Raw genomic sequence first — 19,393 nt, forward strand, 5'->3', positions numbered from 1 at the left:
TCAGACTACTTATGCTTTTCATACTGATGATATTAATGAGTTGAGAAGATATCTTAAAACCATGTTTGTTAGTTATATAGATCAAACTTTAACATGTGAAAGATTAACTTTTGAAAATCTTGCTTTTAAGAAAAGAAATGATTTCTTAGAAAAAGAGTTAGTCATGTTCCATCAAACTCAGAAGGATATAGATGATGCTTTTTATGTTAGGGATGAAGTACTAAAAATGAATGAATCTCTAAAAACTGAGTTAGAAAAGGAAAGAGAGATTATCAGGACTTGGACTAACTCTGGCAAAACAACTCAAAATTTGCTAAGTAGTGGAAACTGGAAAGAAGGCTTAGGTTATGGAGAAGATAAGAATGATAAAGGAACTGAAGAGATTAAGCCTGTTGTTAAGCAAAAGCCAAAGTTAAAACCTGTTAAGTTTGTAACTGTAAAGTCTGAAAATGAGAAATCAGAAGTTAAAGAGGAATCAACTTCTGACAAACTAAAACAGGAAAAGACAGCTGAAGTGAACATAGGCTTAATGACAAAGAAGCAGCTTAAGCATAAGCTGAAAGATGTCAAGAATGCAAACAAGGTAAAATCACCTAGGAAAAATAGGAATGGAAAGGAAGGTGTGAATAAAAGCAATGATTATAAACCTGTTCCTGATGCTCCTAGGAAAACATGTCATAACTGTGGAAGTTCTAACCATCTGGCTTCTTTTTGCAGGAAGAATAAGAATATTAACTCCTTACCTTCAAAATCAGGAGTTAAGAGTCAGTCTGTTAGATACAAACCACAAAATCCTTATTTTCATTGTGGTAGTTTATGGCATTCCATTTATACTTGTAAGGAATATCATAGTTTGTACTATGATTATTATCAAATAAAACCTTCTTTGAAGAAAGTTTCCATTGTTTCTTCTAGTGTAAATTCTGATTCAAAGTCTGATAGTATAAGTTCTGATAAGAAAATTGTTCACATAAACTCTGATGCTAAATCCGCTGCAAATGTTAACAAACTTAATAAGGCCAAAGGATCCAAGCAAGTCTGGGTCCTTAAAATTAATAATTAGTGGTCTTTGTGATTGCAGGGCAACAGGAAAAATATTCTAGTTCTGGACAGTGGATGTTCAGGACATATGACTGGAAATAAGGCCCTGCTATCAGACTTTGTGGAGAAAGCTGGCCCAAGTGTTTCTTATGGAGATGGCAACATTGGAAAAACATTGGGATATGGCAATATCAATCTTGGAAATGTCATAATTAAAGAAGTAGCTCTGGTCTCAGGACTTAAACACAATCTGCTGAGTATAAGTCAAATCTGTGACAGAGGTTATCATGTTGATTTCTTTGAAGAACACTGTGAAATTGTGAGTAAATCTAAAGGCAAAGTTGTTCTGAAAGGATACAGGTGTGGTAACATTTATGAAGCTAAGCTTTCAACAAGTACTGATGGTTCTGAAATCTGTCTGATGAGTAGAGCATCAATTGAAGAAAGCTGGAATTGGCACAAGAAACTCTCTCATTTAAATTTCAACAATATAAATGAACTGGTCAAGAAAAAACTTGTGAGAGGACTGCCAAAGTCAGTATTTGCTCCTGATGGCCTTTGTGATTCCTGTCAGAAGGCCAAACAAAGAAAATCTTCATTCAAGAGCAAGACTGAATCATCAATTCTTGATCCTTATCATATACTACATGTTGATCTATTTGGTCCAGTGAATGTCATGTCTATTGCAAAGAAGAATTATGCATTGGTCATAGTGGATGAGTTCACCAGATACACATGGGTGTATTTCTTGCACACAAAAAGTGAAACTGCATCTATCTTGATTGATCATGTCAAACATTTGGATAAATTGGTCAAAGATTATGTGAAAATTTTAAGGAGTGATAATGGCACTGAGTTCAAGAATTTGATAATGGAAGAGTTCTGCAAAAACCATGGAATAAAGCAGGAATTTTCTGCTCCTGGAACTCCACAGCAAAATGGAGTTGTTGAAAGGAAGAATATAACTCTCATTGAAGCTGCACGAACAATGCTTGAAGAAGCAAAGTTTCTAACCTATTTCTGGGCTGAAGCTGTGCAGACTGCTTGTTTTACTCAAAATGCAACACTTATTAACAAGCATGGAAAAACACCATATGAGATGGTGAAGAAAAAGAAGCCAAATCTGAAATACTTTCATGTATTTGGATGCAAGTGTTTTATTCTCAAGACTCATCCTGAACAGCTATCCAAGTTTGATCTAAAAGCTGATGAAGGAATCTTTGTTGGATATCCACTTTCCACAAAAGCCTTCAGAGTCTATAATTTGAGAACAAAAGTGGTCATGGAATCTATCAATGTCTCTTTTGATGACAAGAAGATTACTGGTCTTGAAGATTTCATTGACCATGATCAGCTGAGATTTGGAAATGAAGACTCAAATTCTGATACTGAAAATCCTGACAGTCTAAGTCCTGATACTGTAAACTCTGATGGATTAAACTCTGATGTTATTGAAACTGTGGTGACTACGTCAAAGGAAGATGCACCTATGCAGGGGGAGCATACTCAAGATCCTACCACATCTCAAGAAACATCAGAACATACATCTGGCTCTTCAAGTTCTGATTCGTCAAGTTCTGATAAGCCAAGTTCTGATAGTGCTGAAAATCTAAATACTGAAGAATCCAACTCAGAGAGCATAGTTTCAGGGGGAGTATCAGATAATGAAAATGAAGACAACATGGATCATGGGGGAGCATCCAGTTCTAGAGAAAACCTTCCATCTGCAAGGAAGTGGACAAAATCACATACACCTGATTTGATAATTGGAAATCCTGATGCAGGTGTCAGAACTAGAACAGGTACTTCAAATGAATGTCTCTACAATTCTTTTCTCTCTCAGACTGAGCCAAAGAAAGTAGAAGAAGCTCTTCAAGATGCTGATTGGGTGCAAGCAATGTAGGAAGAGTTAAATTAATTTGAAAGAAACAAAGTCTGGACCCTAGTGCCAAGACCAAAAATAGATTTGTTGTTGGTACAAAGTGGGTATTCAGAAACAAAACTGACAGTGATGGCATAATTATAAGGAATAAGACAAGGCTGGTTGCAAAAGGATATTTTCAACAAGAGGGAATTGATTATGATGAAACATTTGCACCAGTTGCTAGGTTAGAAGCCATAAGGATATTTTTGGCTTATGTTGCTCACAAAAAGTTTACTGTCTTTCAAATGGATGTGAAAAGTGCTTTTCTCAATGGAGAATTGGAGGAGGAGGTATATATTGAACAACCTCCAGGCTTTGTAGATTCCAAACATCCAGATTATGTCTACAGGCTTGATAAAGCACTTTATGGACTTAAGCAAGCTCCTAGAGCATGGTATGAGACTTTAGCTCAGTTTCTTCTGGAAAGTGGATTCAACAAAGGAACAATAGACAAAACACTGTTCTACCTCAACCATGGAAAGGACTTACTTCTGGTCCAGATTTATGTTGATGATATCATTTTTGGGTCTACAAATGACAAACTTTACAAGAAATTTGCCAAACTAATGCAGTCAAGATATCAGATGAGTATGATGGGGGAACTTAGCTATTTTCTGGGCCTTCAAGTCAAGCAGAATGAAGAAGGCACTTTTATTTGTCAAACCAAGTACACCAGAAACTTGCTGAAGAAATTTGGAATGCAAGATTGTTCAAGTGCATCCACTTCCATGGCCACTGCAATAAAACTGGATAAGGATACTGGTAAATCAGTAGATATTACTGACTACAGAGGTATGATTGGCTCTCTACTCTATCTAACTGCTAGTAGGCCTGATATCATGTATGCTACCTGTCTTTGTGCAAGATTTCAAGCAGATCCAAGAGAACCTCACTTAACAGCTGTGAAAAGAATCTTTAAGTATCTTAAAGGAACAGCTGATATGGGATTATGGTATCCTAGAGAATCAGATTTTAAACTAATAGGTTACTCAGATGCAGATTTTGCAGGTTGTAAAATTGACAGGAAAAGCACAAGTGGAAGCTGCCAATTTCTTGGAGGCAGATTGGTTTCTTGGTTCAGCAAGAAACAAAAGTCAATTTCCACATCAACTGCAAAAGCAGAGTATATTGCTGCAGGAAGCTGTTGTGCACAGATTCTTTGGATGAAGAATCAGTTACTGGATTATGGGTTAACATATTTCAAAATCCCTATTTACTGTGATAATCAAAGTGCTATTGCTATGACAGGTAATCCAGTTCAACACTCTATGACAAAGCACATCAGCATCAGGTACCACTTCATAAGGGAACATGTGGATGAAGGTACAGTGGAATTGCACTTTGTTCCAACAGATCAACAACTAGCAGATATCTTCACAAAACCACTGTGTGAAGCCACTTTTACAAGATTGGTAAATGAACTTGGAATGATTTCAGGTTCTTTCTCTAAATCTGCTTAGTATTGTTCTGTATTATCAGACTTTATGATCAGTACTTACCGAATTTAATCTCTTTCTGTGATTACTTGCTAAATGTTTTTAAGTACTGACTGTTGTCTGATATATGTTTCTAAACTCTGATAAGTGATTTGTCTGTCTAAGTAACAATTCAATCCTATGAGGATAACTGTGCTAGATACTGACCTAGTAGTCTTCAATAAACAAATGATCCCATGTAAGAAGTAATTATTTCTGTGGAAATTTTATGACACAAGCAAATTCTGATAATTGAGCTTAGTTGAGTTTACTTTGTTTATCTTATTACTAAGTCACAAATTAGAATAATGCTACTCATCTGTTAAGTTCTGATACTAGTAAAACTGTTGAATGTACTAAGTGCTGATAAACCTCACTTATAAAAAGAAAAAGGATCAAAGAATAAAAATCAGGTACTCCTTTGAGATCTAGAGCAAAAATGTGGAAGGGAAGACCCAAGTGTATTGCTGGTATTAAGTAAATATGCATTAGAAAAGCAAAATATTTTCTTGGTGACTTTTCACACTCTATGATTAATGGAGAAATACTCTGATAATAGCATAAATTCTGATAAGCAGTCGTGACTCACTTACACAGAGAAGCCACTGTAAAATAGAATTTAAAAAGATGCATAAAATTAGCACAAAACAGTTGAGGTGGACTCAAGCATGAACTATTCATCAGTAGGTTTCAGGATAATGACAGCTCTTTAGCAAAATTTTAGTTATGCCTTATTTCTAAGATATACTGAAGTGAATCAGACTTTACTCTTTGTCTGCTATTTAGCTTGATGCACACACTAATCACTCCATCTGAATGATAAAAATTACTGTGGTGGTCTATGTTGTTTTAGATAAACAGTCATTGTGTCATTTTGCACTAAATCTGAGGATAAGTTCTGGTTGCATATTCTGACGATTAAGTTCTGAAGAGTATAACTCAGCACTTGTATGAGGATTTACTAAGATAGGCATTCCTTTTTCGAGTTAAGAAATTATGTTCTGATGACTGTTAGTTCTGAAATAAGTCTAAGTTCTGATATTACAGTCTAAATTCTTTACTTGACTTATCTGTGGATAAAATTTGATAACAGTCTCAGTACAATCTAGAACATGTGAAGTGGAAGATTAATAGTCACTATGGTTAGGATTAATGGTACTCGTACTTGAACAGTCAACTTTTACTTGTGTCTTGTGCGCATTAAACCATGTTTTTTCTTTCCAATGAATGTTATTCTTTTTCCAAGTCTGGGGAGACGAGGTAGAATTAATTCTACCTGTCAGCATTAAAAACCTTTGTGTCTCCTGGCATTCTCTTGCCTATATAAACAGCCTCTTCACATCAGCCTTCCCATCAAATTCTTTCTCACAAACTTACCTTCATACTTTTTCTTTCAAAAACACAATGGTCAGATACAACATATTTTTGAACTACCAAAACTTCAATATGGAGCTAAGCTGTGCCGACTGGCAACAAGAATGGCACGTCACGGCCATTCCTAAGGAGATATGGGACTCTGTCCCACAGGAGGTACTGACCCACCTCCTGTTCTTCTATATGGACTACCATCGCCATCTAGAGCGATTGGAGGAGGAAAGGCTGGAAGCTCTCCGCCAGCAAGAGCGAATCATCCGACTCGCCATTCTGTTTGTCGAGAGTAGGAAGAAGAAATGATTTAATCTCGTCTTCTTCCTGTTTTTCTTCATCATCAGCTTTGTCAGGCTTCTTAGCTAGGACTAAAGCTGTTGATGTTAGGTTTCGTAGCTTAGGGAAATCTTGTATAAGTACTGATGTAATTTCCATTTCATGAATGTATTCTCTTGATATATTAATGAAATCTGTCTTTATTTCAAGATTTTGTCTCTAAGTTATTTTGTAATGCATTGATAAATCCTGATTGATATTCTGATGACCATATAAATTCTATTTTAATTTAAGTTCTGACTTTCCTTTATCAGTACTTACTCATTTGATTTATCTTGGTCATTTTAACTTGATTTCTTTTCAGAATATTAATGATGCAGTGAAAAATAATTAAATCATTGGGAACGGTTTCAATTTTGAATTAAAACTATTTCACCTTGATTAATGGAATATCTGGGTAAATGGAACGGTTTTTCCTTGAAAACAGACATTTTATCAAACACCTAACAGGCACTTTTAAATCTCAATTTTTCACATGGCACCTAAGGATTTAATCATTGATGGAGCTAAGTTTGTTCCAAACAACTATGTTGCAATTCTTGATCATGCTGAAGCTCCATCTGAATTGCATTTTGTGCAAGATCTTCTTGCACACAGTGAGATTGGGTATGAACTGACCCAGCCTTCAGTCTTTTCGAGCCAACAAGTTCTGACATTTTGGAGGACTGGGCATTTTGATGATGGTGGTAAACATGGCACTCCCAGTATTGTTTTCGAAGTGGGTGATTCATCTTATGCAGTCACTCCTGGTACAATACGCAAAGCTCTACATCTCCCAGAAGGTTGTACTTTTTCAATTCCAGAAGAATCAGCTCTTCAGGAGTTAATGGCAAATTTGGGGTATGAACGGAGTTTGGCAAAACTTGGGCAGTTGAAACGGGCTCATATCAGAAGAGAATGGAGCTTCTTCTTCGACTGCATCACCAAAGCTTTTGGGAACAAATGTTCGAATTTTGATGCTATCCCAATTCTGAGTCAGCACATAGGGTATGCTATTATCCATCAAACTCATTTTAATTTTATAACTGGAATAATTGGTTTTATTGGGGATAGGATGACAGAGGATAGGAATGTTGTCTATTTTGCTAGATTCTGTCAACTTATATATACTTTTTGTACTGATGAACCTCAATTAATCAGTTCTTCAACCCCACCTTTTAGAGTTGCAAAACGATACTTTAATGACCTGGTAAATGCTGCTACTAAGAAATCAGTGGTTAGACCATTACAGATTCCTCAGTCTGTAAAACAGATCTTAGTAATGCTGATCCTCATACTTATAGATCTGTTTACTCTGATGTCCAACCAACCACAAACACCCAAAAACCATCATCCTCAGCACCTACCATTCATTCTACTCAACCTACCCTCAGGACATATCTCAAATCCTATCTCTCCACTTCACAGACTGAACAACCCTCAGCCTCAGCACCTACTGTGAAGCCTTCTTCCTCCAAGCCAAAGAGGACAAAAACTGTTCCTCAAACACCTCAAAAGAGAAGGAGGATTACCTTGAGAGATGAATCTGATACTGAGGAACAGGTTCCTTCTTCAGAACCTGTTGTAAGTGAAGCTGAGAAAAAGACTTCTCAGAAGGATTCTGGAATTGGGGGATCTAGGCTTCTCAAAAGGCTTAGAAGAATGACAGTTCCTGAAACTCCCAAGGAATCCAAATCAACAAAGAGATACTAGAAACAGAGGGCAAAAAGGCCAGTTTCAGATGATGAAGAGGAAGCAGCTAAGGAAGGGGATCAGGAATCTCTGATCTCACAAGACAAGGAATTTGCTCCAGTCACTTCTTCTCCATCAACTCCATCTAAGGAAGCTGCTACTGAAAAGGCCAACACACCATCTGTGTCTCCTGTTCAAAAGTCTGTATCTCCTGTTGATCCAGGCCTAAGTGCTGAAATTGATATTCAGAATATGGTTGTGCCTGACATACTTTTCTTAGAAGCTCCACCAGCAACTAATCCTTCTACAACACCTGTTCCTGATGCTGTTCAAACTCCAGAGTTATCAACAACATCTTCTCTGAATCATGATGCTGATGATCAGACTTTAGGTGAGCATCAGGATTTGGCTGTTGATCAGAACTTAGAACAAGATCAGCAATTAGAGGATGCTGAAGCCTCTATTGCTACTCACACTGTTGTCTTATCAGAAGATACTGATTCTTTAAGTTCTGATGCTGCAAATGCTGAAGATACTGGTGATGCTGCTCCAACTGCAGATGCTAATACAGCAGGTCCTTCAGGACATGCTCCTCAACAGACTATTCTAAAGTCTGAACTGGTTAAGAAGTTTGTTACCGGAGAAGCACCAGTACCTTGGAGTGAAACTCCTGCAGGTCAGGAGTGGACTAAGGAATGGAACTCAGTTTCCTGTGTTGCAACTGAAAAGCATCTTGCTGAGCACTTGACTAAAGCTGATGCAATGTTAAATTCTGATGATTTCAAAACCCAGCTTAGAGTCACTGCATTGAGTACTAAACATCTACAAGGTCTTCATTCAACTACTCATGCAGAGCTCCACAAGATTCAGGAGAACTTTATCAAACAGGAACAAGTTTGGAAAATTGATAAGAAAAAGTTCTTCCAACCTACCATTGACAGGATTGCTTATATTGAGAAGACTCAAGATCATCAACAAGCTCAGATTGATGAAATTCTGAAAAATCAAGCTTCTCAGCAATCACAATTAACTGAAATCCAATCCTCAGTGGAATTGCTTATCTCTCTTCTACTACCTGCTGATGCCAAAAAGGGGGAGAAAGTAATTAAGTCCAAATGCAAGTCTGACAAGACACTGGCAGGAAAGGATAATGAAAAAGATGATCAAGGAAACTCTGGAATGGGTAGAGGTCATAGTCAAGGTAGAGGATTCACATCAAGACAAGCTAGTCACAGGACAAGTTCTGATACTGGGAACAGAATAAATTCTGCTACTGGTAAAAGGATAAGTTCTGATGAACTTTTAGATCTTGATGAGGAAATGTCAAGACAGTTATTTCTTCAGGAAAATCCAGGAATGGACTTGGAGAGTTTAATGAAAGAAGAAGCCAGGCTTAAATCAGAGAAAGTCACATCTAAATCTGAAGCTTCTGGTAAAAAGCCACTTCCAAAACTCAAAGGCATTGTGATCAAAGAAAGGACACTTACTGAAGCAACATTGGCTAGATCACAACCGCAGATAGATCCAAGATCCAAGGGTAAAGAAAAAGTTGGTGAACCTATCAAGGTTTATGTGCCTCCTGAGGATGAAGAAATTACTGATGAAAAGGATAATCTTGCTCTGACTTCAAGAAAAGTTCTTAAAACAACCTCTGACATGGCTCAAGTTGTTCAGAGTCAAGAAATTGTAAGTTCTGATATTCAGAAGAAGCAAGTAACCTCTGACATAGCTCAAGTTAACTTGATATCAGAAGATAGACCAAAGACACTCCTACCAGGATTCACTAAAGCAAAACAGACTCAACCTTTGAAGACTACTGCAAGTGGTTTTGAAGCAAGAGTAGTTACTAGAAAGGAAGCAAGAGATAAAACTGGATTGGGAAGTGCTGATGAAAGGAGAATACATAACACTACCAATGATCCAACTTCCTTGAGTGAACCAGGTATTGGAGCAACTCCTGAGAGATTGAATCAACTGGAATCTGTACAGATGGTTTACCATACCTACTTGAAAGAATACATCATGTTGTATTTCATGACAGATGGTAGGGTTTATCATATAAGATAAAATGCCATTCCATTGAAGTATTTTGAAGAATTGGAGCATGTACTTTTCTTACTTCAAGTGGATGACAGAATAACAGGGACTGCTGCAAACTATTTAAAAGAACAGATTCAGAGACAGAAAAGGCTTTATTCTGTTAAGTCTGACAGCACATATGTTCCAAAGTACAGAGATCACAATGGTGATATTGTTGATATGAAACCTAATACAGCACAGATCAGAACATATCTTGGTATTAAGGGACTTGAATTCAATCTGGAGTCTGACAAAGCCTATGTCATAAGACTAGATCAGGAGTTGAGAAAAGCAAAGATCAATGATCTCAGAGCTGCAATCTTTCAAACTGGTGAAGATACTGCAGAGCTTAAAGATGCCAAAAGGAGAATGATTGATGAACTCAGATATGCTGAGAAATGTTTATTGAAGAACTATCTCAGAACAACTCCTGACATCAGAGAGATCAGATGATGAAGCCAAGTCGAAGATCTACAACTGCTTAAATTCTGATATTTGTACAGACTGAAGTTGTTATCAGAAGTTAAATATTGGTAAAGCTTTAAGGACTGTAAGTTGTAGTTATCTAGTCTAATTCTCATGCATTTGTACTTAATATTTTTGACATCATCAAATATCTGTTAAACTTGTATATTATGCTAATTTACAAGTTGGGGGAGATTGTTAGATATATTTGATAATGTCATGGCTAATATAATTTATGTTTAGATTTCAGATCTTACTTAACAGGACAAATCAGTACTTAACTGTTGATCAGTACTTATACTGGAAGTCAGGACTTAAGGGTATCAGTACTTATATTATCAGGAGATAATCATCAGAATTTAGATATCAGAACTTAAGTGCTGAAGGACAATCAGATAAGGACAGTAGCTGATTAAAGGAAAGAAGATCGAGATAAACATAAGAAGAGATATGCATGAAGAAGGAGTTTCGTGAAGAATGGAATACTTGGATGAAAAGATATCTGATTGATTTATTTTAGGAAGCAGAATTATATTCCATATCAATTAGCGATTATCTTGTAACTGTGTAGTATATAAACACAGACATAGGGTTTACACTATAAGTGTTATCATATTCGAGAAGATTATTCATTGTAACCCTAGCAGCTCTCGTGATATTTGTTCATCACTGAGAGGTAACAGTTCCACACTGTAACAGAATTTATTGTTTCAATAAAGTTTGTTTTCTGTTACTTAATATCGATTTGATTGTATTATACACTGTATTCACCCCCCTCTACAGTGTGTGTGACCTAACAGTAAAAACACTTGGATTAGTAAAAATCGGATATTTAAGCGTTTAGTAAAGTTTAAGCGGTTTTAAGCAGCTTTAAGCGGAATTAAACAGATTTTGACCGTTTAAGCGGTTTTTGACCGTATTAAATGGGGGATTAAAAATAATTAAAAAAATACAAATATTATTTTTAAAAGAGGTATAATTTGATATTTTTAAATGTTACTTGTATTATTTAAATTAATTATCACTTTGTGAATGATCTTTTGTGAACCGCTTAAGCATCCGTTTTAGCGCTTAAGCGCTATAAGGTGACATTACCGCTTATGTCCGATTTGCGCTTTTTACAATATTGATAAAAATAAAATACTACAAAGTATTTATTCGGCCTTTAATATAGATAAAAGAACATTAAAATCAAAAAATAATAAGACCAAATAAAATAAAATAATATGTATACATTAATCATAGATAAAATAAAATGATAAGATATGAAAAAATTCAAATCTTAAAATTTTAAATTCAAAATAGTTTTTAAAAAATATATATAATTTAAAAAATAATATGTGCATCGCACTGGTTCTAAATTAGTGTTATATAAAAGATGAAATATTAAAAAATTTGGTACAGTACCTATTTTTTGGTACATGCTGAATTTACCGAATTATCCTTACTTATAAATTATATTTATATTAATTTATAAAAAATCTAATTATTAGTGAAAGAGGGTTATATTTTGTAAAAAACCATAATATTAAAACACCATTATCAAATCAAACAACTCTGTACATGTATCATCAATTCGGACCAACGAGTTCACCGTTCACCGATTCTCCGATGGTGTTCATCGAACTAAATCATTCTATCCGTACAACCACCGTCACATATTTATTTATCATTAATTCAATTTATATATCTCAGCAACAGTTGCTATCTATGTGTTCAATTCATATTAAACAAAATCATCCCATATTATCAATTTTATTTGAGGTTTGTTTGTGTGGGCTCAAATCATCCCATAATTTTAACTATCAAATTTGGTAGTCGATCGGTCGGTATTTGCTAAAATTACATAATTACCCTTATTTAACTCTTTTAATTTTAATTGGTCGGTTAGTCAATTCTAATTCTAATTATATTTAAGTCAACTTACTCTACCAATTTAAATTTTATTTCATAACTCTAAATCATTATAATTGATATAAATGTCAACTTCTTCTACCAATTCAAATTATAATTCATATTGAGTTCTATATTATTCTAATTGATATTGCGTGCCAAAATAAATTTAAGCAAACTGAATATAATTGGTTGGATTTGATGGATAAATGTGCCTCAGGATAATAAATATTAATGATCTGAATAAAATAAATAATACCATTGAATTAGGATAAACAAAATAATATATATTATTCATTTGGGATAAAAAAAATATTATACAACCGATCCAAACTAACACAAAATTAAAACTAAAATATAAATCAAGCAACTAAAACAAAGTCATATATACTAATTATCTGGGTTAAAACAAAATTATCTTATTGATCTGGATTAAAAAAATAAAATTAAACTAAAAATAATTATTTGAATTTGGTCGGAGTAGTGGGCCTTTGGGTAAAAAAAATGTAAACCATTGATCCGGGATAAATTAAATTAATATCTGACCAAGTATAATTCGTATCTTATTGATCTTAACTAAAAATTAACTTTTAATTAAATATTTTTAAAAACACATATAAAATTGTTAATAAAACTATATCATTTAATCATTATTTTTTTTTCAAATAGCTCTTATAGTTAATTGATTATGTAATAACCTCGCTAGAATAATATAATTTTTTAAAGTTCCCGACATAATGGAGACATTGTATCTTTACTTTCGACAAAATAAAAACCCGTTATAATTATTTCCATGTACTGAGGCTATTACTTTGAATAAGTTTAATTGTTCTAAAAGAATTATGAACATATACGAGTATTAATATAATTATCATGAAGTCATATCATTTAAAATGAACAAAATTAAAGAATTCAATTCAAAAATAAATTTATATAATATTAAAAAAATGTGTGATCCGTGCATCGCACGAGTTACATTCTCTTTGCTACAAAAGAAGGTGTTGTATAAGACATGCTTGTACCTTAACAAGACTAAGACAATTTGTCAACCCTAAGTAAGTTGTATTGTTATCTAAATTTGTATTTTGTACTTGTATAGTCTGTAAAAATGTTAAAGGAACAGACTGGAGTCTTTTTCCTGAAACAGTATCAAGCCTAAGGATTCTATCTGGAAGAAGATCAAGGTGATCATGCCTCAGAAGAATTTTGAAGAAGCTTGGAGTTGAATAAATCTGTTTGGTTAAAAATACTCTAAGTCAAGATCTCTACAACTCACAGATTTAGTGTTATAGAGAAGTCATTCGAGAACTCCAAATGACTTATCGAGAAGTCAGGAAAGCTACTAGAGAACTCAAAGAGATATCGACAAGTCAGGAAGACATGAAGGTTAGAGATATCGACAAGTCATTTCTTCACTAGAGAACTCAGAGTTATCGACAAGTCTACATTCATTATAGAACTTTGAGTTATCGAAAAGTCAAAGTTCACTAGAGAACTCAGAGATATCAATAAGTCAAAATTCACTAGAGAACTCTAAGTTGTCGACAAGTCAAAGTGAAGACATGATGCTGAGAGATCTCGACAAACCAAAGTTTCATTCGAGAACTCAGAGACCTCTATAAGTCAAATTCACTAGAGCATTAGAGATCTCGATAAGTCATTATACTTATCAAGATGTCAAGATCTCTATATGCCTAATTGGAGATCTCGAGTGAAATTCTCAAAGTACAAAATCACAGACCAGTTCAATATTCAAGATAAACAATCAACAAACAATCCAACCAGCTGGATTGACAAGTCTACAAAAAGTAGCTTGAAGAATGTGCAAGATCAATGGTAAAGATTAACTAAAAAAGGAAGATCAAGATAATCACAGGATGTCAAAGATATGCTAAGCCAGAAATGGAAGAGTTATTTTTTTATAAATAGAAATGACAAGTGACAGTTTAGAAAAGCTAATAGCATGTCTTATTGTACACTGTGTAAACCAGCAGTTAACTGAATTATAAAGTTAACACTGGTCCTTCAGTCAGTAGTAACAATTTAGATAGAAATCTTGTAACTCTCTCAAGAAGAAGCTAAGCTCTTTAAATAAAGAGCCTAGAAATTTTGTAGCAAAACATTCTTGATTTTTAATATAAAAATTAAGTGAGTTTTGAAAAGATTGTGTTCTTGTTTATTGCATGTTTATTTACTGCATTAACACATCGTCTCTACAAGATTAAATTTACTTTGTTCAACCAAAAATATTCAAGAAAAGCTCAAAAACAGAAAAAACACATTCACCCCCCCTCTGTGTGTTATTCATTTCCTAACAAGTGGTATCAGAGCAAAATCTGAAAGTAAACAGATTCAAGATCTTGGAAGAATGAATACACAGAAAATTAGTAGCATCAAAATTCCTACCTTTGACAAAGCTAACTACACTCTTTGGAAAAAGAAAATGATGTTGTTTATCATGATGGTCAATCCACTCTACATTCAGATCCACAAGAATGGGCCTTCACTTTTATGGTTAGAGTTGAGGAATCTACAGATGGAGATATGGTTATTACAGCTCATTATGCTCCCAAGGATCCTGCAGAATACTCTGAACCTGAGAAAGAGAAAGTCTCCCTGGATAGTGGCTTGCAGTTAATCTTAATTGATTTACTTGACAATGTAATGTATAACAACATTGTCAACTGTGACACTGCAAAACATATCTGGGAAAATATAGAGATATTGTGTGTGGGAACTGGAGAAGTTAGGTCAAACCAAAGAAGAATACCGATTTCACAGTATGAGGTTTTATAGCAAAGCCAAAGAAAAGCATTACTGATGTGTTTGAAAGATTCAATAAGTTGATAAATGACTTGCAACTTCATGATAAATATTATGAAGCTGAAGAAGTGAACCTAAAGTTCTTGCTTACTCTCCCTGATCATTTAGAACAGAAAATCTCAGTAATCAGGGAAGGGAGAGACTTGAGTAGAATAACACTAGAAGTTCTATATGGAATTCTCAAAATATATGAACTAGAAATGATTCAAAGAAAATTATTGAGATCTGGCCAAGGACATGTTGTAGATGGCTCAAGTGCTTTAATTGTCAATGAGAGCCAAACATCTACTGATGAGCCAAGATCTCAAACTCCAGTTGCCTCAACAAGTGAGCAAAGAACAAATGATTTACAGGAACAAGTCATTCTGGAATTGAAAGAAGATGAGTTCTACACTCTTGATGAACTGGATGAACTAAATCAGTCAATGGCCTATCTGGCTAGAAAGTTCTCTAATATTAGAGTAAAGAAGCCAAGATACTTCAAAGGTAAAGGACAGTCTTTCAACAAAGATATCAGCTGGAAAGGAAAAGAGAAGTACACTTCTGAAAGCAAAACTGGCTACAAAACTGGATCTGTTGACAGATCTAAGATAAGGTGCTTCAATTGTGATGAGTTAGGCCATTTTGCTACAGAATACAGGAAACCCAAGAAAGCAAAGAAGGATAAAGCTTATCTTGAACTTGAAGCAAAGTATGAAGCTCTTTTGAAGAAACAGCAAAGCAAAGCTTATATTGTAGAGGGTAAAAGTTGGGATGACTCTAAAAATGATGAAGATGAAGAATTTGGAAATTATGCACTCATGGCCTTGGAGCAAGGAGAATCATCCTCATCTAAATCACAGGTACCAACTCTTACCACAATTGATTTAAATGTGAATCAATATAAGGAAACTGTAGAAAAGATTAGCACAAAATGTTTCACATCCACACAAGCATGGTTGCTGCTAATGAAGAAGTTAGCAGATTAACAAAGATAAATGAGAAGCTTGAAAGTGAGAAGCAAGAAACTGTATTGTTGTTGGTAGAGCTTGAAGCTTTAAAATAAGAAAATGCATATCTAAAGAACAAGCTCAAGTGTGTAAATGAAATTAAAGCAGTGCTAAGGGAGAAGCTGGAAAAGAATGAAGTGAAGCTAAAATCTTTCAGAAATGCATCTGAACTGGTTGGACAGTACCATGAGAAAAACAAGCCATGTGCAAACATCGCTATTGGCCTTGATTATGATGCTATGAATGACAAAAAGAAGACTGTGGGTGACAAAGGGAAAGCAAAGAAAACTAAAAATGCTCCAACTTCTTGAAAGAGGTTAATGCACCTATATTCAAAGCATTTGAAGTCAACTTCAGTGAAGAAGAATTGATTATCAAGCAAGAAATTGCTGATGAGGATAAAGAGAAGAAAACTGAAAAATCAACTCAGTCTTCCAATACTGAAGAGAAGCTCATGGACAAATAAAGTCCCAAGACACCTGGTAAAGAAACTAAAACTGAAGATTCAAGAAAGAAAAAGAAAAATAGAAATGGGAAAATAGGGATAAACAAAAGCAATAATTTTGCTTATGTTACAGATGCTCCTAGAAAGAAGTGTGAAAAATGTGGCTCTGTAAATCATTTAACTCACCTTTGTAAAAAGGTTGTTAGAAAGCCAACTGAAGGAGCATGCAAATACAATGAAGCAGATTCAAATGATCCCTACTCATTCTGTGAAAAGTTTGACTGCATCCCTTGCAACTTGAAAGTGATGAAGAGTTGCCACAAACTGAGAGTAGACCTTAAAGAAACAAAAATTGGGTCTGAAGTGTTTTTAGCACATAAACGCAGTGAAAACGTAAATTTAAATCTTAAAAAAAAAACCGAAACCCTCCGCAGGATCCATGCGAAAAATAATATTTAATTCGTAGTTCAGTATGTTTACTTAAGAAGCTTTACGTTAATGGAAAGATGGAGGTCTTTAATGGTGATCCAAAAATGATGAACGGAGATCCTTAGCAGCTGCTCCTCAAGTGTGAAGCACTCCACCGGTATCCACCAAGAAAACGATGTAATGAAGGAGATGGAGACAATTTGTAATAACCCCAATTTTTGGAAATTTTTGAAACCCTTATAAATAGTGTTTTTGCTGAATGAGAAAACTTTTCATGCCACACTATGTAGGGGTTCTGTTATGGATATTCTGAGATTTTATTAGTACTCTATATGGTATATAAGTGTATGTAAAGATCGTCAGAATCCAATTCCGAACACTTTGATTTTTCCCGGAAATCCACTAGATACGGAAAGAATTGAGTATAAGGTAACAGGATAAAGAGGATTTAAATTAAAGGATTATAAGAGAGGATCATAAAAGAAATATAATGTATTGAGAAAGGTTAAGGAAACCCAAGTAATAAGATCCCGGGTATGATCCCTCAAACGATAAACGAAAACGAAAGTTAAGCGAACCGTATAACAGATCAGCGGTCATTAGGCAAACTATTAGGAAGTTAATCAAGGAGGTTAGGGATGATGAGGTCATCCAACCAATAAGAAGAGGGAAAGTAAGGGATGATGACATCATAAGCATGACATAAGGGGAAGGAGATGTGGTTGATTTAAAACCACACAAAGTTCAAGGTTAGAAAGGTAATTAACCAAAAACAAAACAAAAACAACCAAGCTAGCCAAAACAAATCAAAAACACAAAATCATTTCATTTGTCCCACATTTGCTCTCGGCTTTTCTCCATTTCAAAAAGAGAAATTTTCAAAATTCAAGTTCCAAGCTTCCTTAATTGGTAAGTTAATTATCTAGTACTCCTTATGCATAGATATAGCTATCCTATGAGTTTAAACCTCCAATTCATTCTCAATCTTCTCCAAGAAATCAATGAAGAAGACAATGAATAGTGATTTCAAGGTTTTTAACTTGATTTTTCTTGTTTTTCCTTTAAGATCCAAGCATCCTAAAGACATCTCAAGGCTTCTTAAGGCTTCCTAGCTACTCACATCACTTCAAGGAAGGTATAACATCTCCAAACCCTAGCTTTACTTTGTATAGTAGGATGATTTTGATAGTTATGGTAAAAGAGTAGCTTGATGCTTGTTGGTTTAGAGTTTGGGTTGGAATGGTAGTGAATTGAATGTTGAAATCTTATGGTTTGGTTAAAGGACTTAAGTATAGTTTAAATTCAAGTTTAAGAATAAGTATAAATTGTTAATATTGAGTTGATTGGGGCTGTTATGATGTAGTGTGGATGGTTTTTGGTTGTATGAATGAATTGGGATTGATTGGTGGTTGAATTGGAATGGTATAAAATTGGGAAATTGCGTAAACATAGCCGTCGTAATGTCCAATTTACTTTAGACTGCTTTTGTTCATAACATTAGGACCCGAGAACTCCCTTCTAGGTTTTGACCATTGCCTTAATTAGATAGTTCATGTTACGAGCTTCGTTTTGATATATGGTTCGTTTGATTCCGATGTACGGTTTAGGAGAAACGGCCGTTTTAAGTAACGACGTTTCGCGAACAAACCATTACCCCTCGCCTTACTTTGAAACATAGGTTAAAGACCTTAAGGGACTAATTAGAGTATGAAACATTTATGTAAAGTGTAATAGGCAGTTGGTAAGACATTCGCGAAAGAATCGCCTTAAAACTCGTAATGGTTAATTTATTAAAAATGGTGGAGCCGAGGGTACTCGAGCGACTTAAGAGAATCAGTAAGCGTAAAGCGAGCGTTAGAGTCTAATTTGGTTAAAGTATAGATTTACAAGTGACTTTGGTTTAATTCTAACTTATATGTTGTTTATAGGTTACCAGACTCGTCCCGAGCCATTTGTAACCCCCAGTCGCTCAGGCAAGTTTTCTACCCGTATAACTGTTGTTGTGATGTATATGTGTATATGCATGATCTTGCGATAAATGCATATTTGTTATTAGCAAATTCTTGCGATATATTGTAGCATGTGATATGGTATATATGCATGCCTGTTTCATATTCTTGAATTATGTATTTGTTGGTTCAAATGTTTATTAGTTGCATAATACAAATGCTAGAGATAAGCGATATTTGCGTATACCCTTAGTATAGGGGAGCAAAAGGTGAACTTTTTCTAAAACCGGGAGGCTCGGCTCCCGAGTATATTATATATATATATATATATGAATAGTTTTAAAAACTATTAATCGAATAAGGTTTATTCGATAACTTTATATTAATTAATGAATATTACTTGAATATTCATTCGAGGATTTATGACTCCTTTTATTTTATTTAATGAATATTACTTGAATATTCATTCGAGGATTTATGACTCCTTTTATTTTATTTAATGAATA

Source organism: Apium graveolens, chromosome 7 (assembly GCF_009905375.1).
Source record: "Apium graveolens cultivar Ventura chromosome 7, ASM990537v1, whole genome shotgun sequence".
NCBI classification, from domain to species: Eukaryota; Viridiplantae; Streptophyta; class Magnoliopsida; order Apiales; family Apiaceae; genus Apium; species Apium graveolens.